The sequence below is a fragment of the Musa acuminata genome, chromosome BXJ2-4 (genome assembly GCF_036884655.1).
Source record: "Musa acuminata AAA Group cultivar baxijiao chromosome BXJ2-4, Cavendish_Baxijiao_AAA, whole genome shotgun sequence".
NCBI classification, from domain to species: Eukaryota; Viridiplantae; Streptophyta; class Magnoliopsida; order Zingiberales; family Musaceae; genus Musa; species Musa acuminata.
In genome coordinates, this window is record NC_088341.1 from 18,733,954 (window position 1) to 18,743,102 (window position 9,149).

Consider the following 9,149-nt stretch of genomic DNA (forward strand, 5'->3'; position numbering starts at 1 on the left):
ATATCAAAAACATAGAGGGCATTGTGAGACTACATACATAATGTGATTCATTCATTTCTGGATGACCACCAAGCATAGGTCTCCGTCTAGGAGCTCCATCCACCCATGTCTGAGTGAAGTCAATGGGGGCCGGCAGAGCATCGCAGGCTCTATGCATAACTCCCTTTACCATTTCTGGTAAAGGTTCACAATATCCCACAAGACACCAGAGTACAAAAAGGTAGTATGAACAATAACATTCGCACATACGGAACAACGGAAATATGTGTGTGCCTTTATCAAACAAGGAAATGCAAACAAAGCATTACATAATAAATTTCAGACATACAACAATTTTAGGATGAACAATACAAGAATTTCAAAGGACTAATATAAAGCTCAATTGAAGAAGAATTTAGCAGAAATCAAATTGCCAATAGAATAAAACTTGAATAGGTAAAACTCAACAAAGTTTCAATTCTGGCTGAATTCGAATGGTATATTTCCTGATTTGTTTGAGTGACCAAGCATGCTCCAATTCACTAAAAATAGGTGTCATTGGAAAGCTGTATCAATCTACTTTCAGATGAACTAAAAATAGGAAGTTACAACAAATAGAGTAAAGGAAGGTCAGAATTGATCATCTCTATTTGCAGAATGATAGAATCAATTTAAACAGATGTCTCAAGGCAAACATACTTCAAAATTTCCAAACTAGGTGTCAAAAGAAAGATATGTAAATCTAGTTTCCAAAGAACAAGTTTTGCATAATTCAGAATTTTCACTAGAGAGTTATGAGCAATTTAGTAACAGAAGGTTAGAATTTATCATCTATGTTTTGCAGAATTGATAGAATCAATTTAAACAGATATTTCAGAAGGCAAACATACTTCAAAATTTCCAAATTAGGTGTCAAAAGAAATATATGCGAATCTAGTTTCCAAAGAACCATATTTTGCATAATTCAGAATTTTTACTAGAGAGTTACAAGCAATTTAGTAATAAAAGGTCAGAATTGATCATCTCTGTTTTGCAGAATTGATAGAATCAATTTAAACAGATATTTCAGAAGGCAAACATACTTCAAAATTTCCAAATTAAGTGTCAAAATAAAGATATACGAATCTAGTTTCTAAAGAATCATGTTTTACATAATTTAGAATTTTTACTAGAGAGTTATGAGTAATTTAGTAATAGAAGGTTAGAAGCTGTAGTATCTATTTTACTGAATACATATATGGTCTTTTCATTTATATGTTTAGATAGGTAAATTTACTCCAAATCTTTCAATTTTTTTTATATCATATGAAAGCTTTATAAGTCTCCTTTCGTATGAAAGAGGTTTTTTCCTCAATCCGAATTTGGTGCAAAAAGTTATGGCCACACGAGTACTGAAAGATCAAAATCTGAAAAATTTCAGATCCAACATTTGATGTATAAACGGCATGGATATCTTACATGTAGCCACAATCTTTCAATTTTCTCAAAATCAAGGTGAAAACAAGGATCAAAATTTATCTCTAGGATGAGTTAGAACATTTGCCTTAAAAAGTTTTGATTCCCAAATGTGGGGGATTTTATGCAAAGCCTTAAGCCAAGATAAAACTTCTTCTTCTTCAATTCTGTCTATTTCTCTTCTCCTTCAATTCCTTCTCCTCTTCTCAAGTTACATTGGCTACAAAGTTTCCCTCAATTGTGCCTTAAATTACTTAAGTTTGACTCATGCTAAAATAGTGAGGTGGCAAGCATGCATGGAGGTTTAGGTGTCATCTTTAGAATAAATGTAAGTGGCTCATCCTTGCTAATGACACATGACCTCCATTTTATTTTATTTTATTTTCTTAGTGTGAATCTTTCACAAATCACCTCCAATTAATGAGATTCACATTTTGGTCCCTCACAATACTTTCATTATATATATAAAAAATATTTAGTGCTAAAGAATTATAAAAAAATCCTTATATTTACAAATAAGTCCTTATAAATTTTTAAAAATAAAGGATGTTACATATAGCCTCTATTTGAAAAGGTTTAGGAAGTTCGATTTTTTTAGCCCTCAATTAATTAATAATGACATAAGCTAGTCACCTCTTGGCCACCCCTCTTATTTTCCTCTATCTCCTCTCCTCCTTAGCTTACAACCCTAGTTTGGGGCCTATGGACAACAAGAATGGTCGGCCCCTTCTTTATCACGTGGTGCCATTGAGTGAAAGATTACACAGTGATTTGAGGAATGTCTTTGTCGCATCTATCATGTGGATCACCGCTAAAGAGGAGGACAATTGACCTCCTTCATCCACTCCTATAGATCTTGAAATTTCAGGGATATAGGATCTCCCTAAGTAACAAATCTCACTTGATACGTGTAGTTTTCAATTTTCGCATTTTTACTCACCAATCTTCGCACGATGATGAGATACTTTTTCTAGGAAATTTACGTGTTTTCTGTTCTTTCGCTGCACATGTAAAGCTTTGATCAGATTTTCCAACACAAAGAGTGAAGCAATCATACAAGATATCATTTATGTCTTAAGTTTAAAGACTAGACATACAAATGAGATAAAGGAATCGTTGTTTGACAATGATGTATCATCAACCATCCAGCATTTCATGAGTGGATCAATCAGTTAACTTATTCTCCAATGAGCACCTGCATAGTATCCCTAGTGTTCCTACACGAGCAATTATGAGACTAGTCGTCTCCATCATATGGATATTTATACAGCACATTAGTCTGTCTGGTTATCTCGTTATCTCTCTCGAGTAATATATGACCGGGATTATTTAGAGTTTATGTTTAAAGGTAAATCGGTCTCATTATCATGATCTCATCATGATCTGATTCTCATTGCATAAATCTATGGACATCACATTATATACAACATGCAACATAAAGTAAAAAAATATAAATAAATAATAATAAGCAAAAAGACTGTGTAAATTGTTACACATGTCATCACTCACGCTTACAAGGCATTTTGATTAGCAACAACATGACTAAATCAGACCTAAAAAAGTCCTCAAATAGTGATGCAACTAAATCAATCATGAAGTATCTTTTAATAGTGACGTAGTAGGATCCAACAAGGAAATAACTTAAACATGGAAGCTCATCCATTGAGCTCGATATGATCAATAGGCTACTGAATGATATATTGTCTTATTCCCATTTCACATATCGAAACAGAGATGATATAGGAGATATGACCCCCATCTAGCTGACAAATCACCTTTTCACATATAGGAGATATGGCCAACACCATGTTCCCAGTCAACTAACACATAAGGTGGGACTTGTCCTTACGAGGCTAACAACATGGTGGTGGTGAGGGTCTCGACTCAACCTCACGAGATCGGCCATACAACACTAGCGGAAAGTTTGCTCATAATTTACTTTGTAACCTTGGAGTTTGACACTCAATCGCATGACTCATTGATGGTCAAATGATATGTTTAATCTTCTTTTAACATTTACCATGATGTTAACCTAACGATCGCCTACCATATTATAAAAATACCTCCAACCGTGTTCTGATAGACACTAGCACTTTTGACTGAATAGGTGAAGGCGTTGAGGAGGGAAGTGAAGCTGGTTTTTTGTTTTTGTTGGTTAAGGGTGAGGGGGAGGAAGAGGTAACTTTTGTTTTTCTTTTTGTCTTTGTTGGTTGAATGATACTTGTAATATTTTATATATAGCCTTAAAAATCATATATGTTGAGATGGCCGAGTTGGTCTAAGGCGCCAGATTAAGGTTCTGGTCCGAAAGGGCGTGGGTTCAAATCCCACTCTCAACAATTTAAAATGTTTTAATTAATTTTATTTATTTTAAGCATAGGAAAATAATAAATTATTTTCTTTCTGTAGCATCCATAATAATTTGTTGTTATAGTTTCTTTCGTATAAAATTTATTTCTTTGACATTTTAATGCGAAACCAAACCACTGGTCCGACTAGAAAAATCAGGAATTGCAATATCATCAACTCCGTAATTATTGTCAAATGCCATTTATATGTTTAAAATATATTTGTTTTTTTTATAAAATTAAAGAAAAAAAAATTATCTATAAAAGAATGGACAGCAATGTCATGAAGAAAAGACCTTTTATCGACTGGAAAACCAGCTGAAATTTTCCACTAACTCTTTATCTTCCGATTGACACCGTCTATAAAAGCAAAATGGAGATGCAAACATTGCAAAGTTACTTGATTTGATTCAACACAAAGAATGCATTGAAAAGATAAGACTTACGGAGTGAAAGAAACCACATCCTATGAGCACATAATTTGATTTGAATTTAACTTGTATTATCTACAACACTATGACTAACTATAAGGAAAAGGTAACACAGATTTATAGTAAGTAAATAAAGGCATCGATATATCGATAAAGCACATTATTATGTCTTTAGTAGGTTCACAGTCTAAAACAAACAAAACTCTCAGGGACGTATGATTCTAACAATCCCCCACTGCAGCAACTTTTAGCAGAAGCTCAAAAAACACATGCAACACCATTAAGTACATAGTCAAAAGACAATTTAGCTTCAACTCTAATCAAGTACAAGTCCCCTTGCACAATCCAAGACAAAAGGTGAAAGAATTAATCATGGTGATAGAGTGGACCATTTACTAAATTATCTCCATTTTTTTTTTCATGATTGATGAGTCCATAAAAAGTATCATAATAATCTAGAAAAAAAATGGAATCATAGAAGAATATCTGATTGCATCCGTAAAAAATAAAAAATAAAAAAAAAAATGGTATGATGAGGTTTCCAAATCTCTAGTCAGAACAATCTGTGGTCATGCAATTAGTTTTAATACGAATGTTTTAATGGGTATTATTCATTCACATGTTTTAATGGGCTTTATGACGAGCAATACCAACAAGATCACACTCCGTGAAACACCATAAACCTGAAAATTTTCACAATTCAACAACTAGGTTACCTTATTTCTTCAGATACTGTAGTGACTGTAAATGAAACTCTTAACAATGAACGAATCAGCAGATTCGATGCTATGAAATAAGCACCAGCAGATTCGATGCTGTGTTTTCGCTACATTCAAGTGATAGAAGAGCCCTTATTGGAAGACTAAAAACGCAAGGTGACCACTATTTCAACAATGATCCATCCATGCCTCCTACCATGATTCCAGCTTTTCTCAGATGGGAGACCAATTCACCCACCGTCACTGATCCACTTAATCCAATCATTCGATTTTTCAACAATATTTTTACCACTCAAACGCTGAATGACTACAATAGGAAAGGGGCAAAGGGTCCGGTGCTAATTGTAAACCAGGTAGAAACAGTGATAATAATGTATGCCTCCGGACCTCTGTTTGACAGGCCAAAGATCGCATATCTAACAAGCAAAATCGTCGAATCAAGACCCTTAAGAAAATGGCTATACGAATATAAGCAGGCAAGGCAAGAACTACGCAAATCGAACTCACAACGATGAGCCACTCAGGGGTTCTGGCACTCGACTTCGTTGGCGACCTGAAGGATGGGAACGATCACGAAGAGGGACCTCACTATCGAAGATATGTAAGAAATCATCGAAGCCAACTAGTGTTTCTAAATTATTATAATGGAAATACAATAAAAAGTAACGCGGAAACAAAATAGCATACTCCATTGTTGTCAAGAATTTCTGCAGATATTTCTTTTTGAACTTTGGCACTTCTCGACTCAAAACTCTCGCTTTAGATATATATATATATATATATATATATATATATATATATATGTTCTCCCATCAAGAATATTTATTTTCACTAACTCATAACGTTCAAGAATTAATTTAAATTTGTAACGTTTAAACCATAATGAATAACTTAATAATATTAAATATTTAATAATAATGGTTACATTTAGAATGAAAAATTGAAATATTTAAAACATAATAAATGAAGAAATTGATTATAATGAATTATGAATCTTAATGAGAACGGTTACATTATTATTAAATATAATATTTAATAATAACGGTTACATTCTCCCACTTGGTCCATACGTTTAGCTTAATAATTTGAATTAATCTTTCTCAAACATATTTCTTAATAAATAAATATATGAATCATAGCGATAAGTCCTCTAAGAGCGAGTATTATCATCCATGTATCACAATGTATTTAATTTCTTAATCTTAATATGGTAATATTACTTAATCCATACGTTTAGCTTAATAATTTGAATTAATCTTTCTCGAATACATTTCTTAAGAAATAAATACATGAATCATAGCAATAAGTCCTCTAAGAGCGAGTATTATCATCCATGTATCACGATGTATTTAGTTTCTTAATCTTAATATGGTAATATTACTTAATGAATAAACCTTATGTTTATTATTGGTCCAATAATAATATATTTTCTCAAAATAATGTGCATATGAATGAGAAAATATCACAATATATAAGAGTTTCAATATCATTACAAAGTGGAACCAAGTCCCATTTTCTCTACATGATCCTTGAATTTCAAATGTGGCATACCTTTAGTCAAAGGATCAACAATCATCAATTCAGTGCTAATATGCTCAATGACCACTTTCTTTTCTTTTACACATTCTCTTATGGCTAAATACTTAAGGTCGATATGTTTAATTCAACTTACACTTTTATTATTTTTAGCCATAAAGACAGCAGTTGAATTATCACAGAAAATTCTTAATAGCCTAGAAATAGAATCCATGATTCTAAGCCCAGAAATGAAACTCTTAAGCCATACACCATGTGAAGTAACCTCAAAATAGGAGACAAACTCAGCTTCCATGGTAGAAGTAGCAATCAATGTATGCTTGGTGCTTCTCCAAGAAATAGCTCCACCAGCTATCATAAAAATATATCCTGATGTTGATTTACGAGAATCAACATAACCGATGAAGTCTGAATCTGAGTAACCAATCACATCCAAATTGTTTGTATGTCTATACATAAGCATATAATCTTTAGTTCCTTGTAGATACCTCATCACTTTCTTTGCAGCTCTCTAGTGGTCCATACTTGGATTACTCTAATATCGACCCAGCATCCCCACAATAAATGCAATATCAGGTCTAGCATAGACCTGAGCATACATAAGGCTTTCTACGGCTGAAGCATATGGGATGTTTTTCATTGATTCCCTTTTAAGGTTGTTCTTTAGGCATTGGTTCAAATTGAACCTATCACCTTTCACAATGGGAGCAACACTTGGTGAACAATCTTTCATCTGAAATCTTTCTAAAAGTTTATCGATATAGGTTTCTTGCGATAGACCTAAAATATCTCGATGTCTATCTTTATGGATCTTAATGCCAATGACATAAGATGTTTCACCCATATCCTTCATGTCAAAATTTTTAGAAATAAATTATTTCATCTCATGCAGCAAACCCTTATCGTTGGTTGCAAGCAAAATATCATCTACGTATAAAACAAAAAACATATTTTACTTCCACTAACCTTCTGGTATATGTATTGATCCATGAGATTTTCAACAAATCCAAATAAAGAAATCGCTTCATAGAATTTAAAATACCATTGGCGAAAGGCTTGTTTGAAACCGTATATAGACTTCCTAAGCTTACAAACCAAGTGCTCACCAACATTAGAGGAGAAACCTTCAGGTTGTTTCATATAAACCTCTTCCTCTATATCTCCATTAAGAAATATCGTTTTCATATCCATTTGTTGCAACTTAAGGTCAAAATAAGCAACTAATGCCAAAATAATATGTAGAGAATCTTTCTTAGTTACAGGAGAAAACGATTCTATATACTCGATTCTCTCTTTTTGAGTAAATCTCTTTGCAACAATTCTTGCCTTGTATCTCTCAATGTTGCCTAACGAATCTTTCATAGTTTTAAAGACTCATTTGCAACCAATAGCCTTTGCTTTATTATGTAACTCTATAAGATCCCAGACTCCATTACTCATCATGGAATTCATCTCTTCTTTCATAGCATCATGCCACAAATTTGATTCTTTGCAACTCATGGCTTGTAAAAATATTTCAGGATCATTTTTGGCTCCAATATTATAGTCAGATTCTTATAGGTATACAACATAATCACTAGGGATTGGTGATTTTTTTATTTCTAGTAGATCTTCTTAATGATGTACCAATGTTTTTATGAGGAACTTGTGGTTCATCTAATTGTTCAAGAGCTTGTTGCAATTCCTGAATTGCTTGATCTATTAGAATACTATCAACAACTTATGAAATTTCAATGATTGGTTGTTCAGCACTAGTTTGTACTTGAGGAGTGCTATAAACTATAATCAATCTATTATTTGATGTGGAAGGTTGAGATTCTATATGATCATGTGCGGAAACTATGTTCCTGAAATGATCGCTCTCACTAATCACATCATCCTCAAGAAATTTAGCATTTCTTGATTCCACAATCCTAGTTGTGTGAGATGGACAATAGAACCTGTAACCTTTGGACTTTTTGGCATATGCAATGAAATACCTACTAATAGTCCTCGGGTCCAATTTCTTCTCTTGTGTATTATATATCCTGACTTCAGATGGACAATAGAACCTGTAACCTTTGGACTTTTTGGCATATGCTCACTTCCCACTGGATTCCTTAGGTTTTGCATACCCTGCAAAGAGTTTGCAATATGGATTGTTAATCCAGAGTCAATCCACCAGATGTTAATATTAACATTAACCATATTAGATTCATAACACACAAACGAGGTTAGTTTACCTTTCTTTTCAAGCCATTGTTAGAATTTTGTGCACTCCTTCTTCATGTGTCTCTTTCTTTTACAAAAGAAACACCTTACTTCTTTCTTGATATTATTTTACCTTTTCCCTGTTGATGAGCTTTCTGATTGGCTTGATGTTTGTCAGTTTTATTCTTCCCACGAGTGGTTACCACCAATGCACTCTCACCCAATTTCATCACCAGCCTCTCTTTTTCTTGAACACACATGGTCATTAATTCATTTATTGCCCATTTATCCTTATGTGTATTGTATGAAATTTTAAAAGGGCCATATTATCACGGATAAACTTCTAAACAGGATGTTTGATGTAATGCTTATGTATGTCTGTGTCTTTTGGTATGTTCATGCTTTGTACTACAACATGTAGAGGGACGATCGAAGGCTTAATAGTCCCATTTTAGTTAGGTTGGTGGCCGCTTTAGGCTTGTAAATAAAGG

General features: G+C 33.3%; 1 non-coding gene across 1 annotated transcript; it reads left to right on the forward strand.

Annotated features, from left to right (window-relative positions):
* Positions 1–3,692: 3,692 nt before the first annotated feature.
* TRNAL-AAG (transfer RNA leucine (anticodon AAG)) lies at positions 3,693–3,773 on the forward strand. Its single transcript has one exon. It is a non-coding gene; the product is annotated as a tRNA-Leu (tRNA).
* The last annotated feature ends 5,376 nt before the right edge of the window (positions 3,774–9,149 follow it).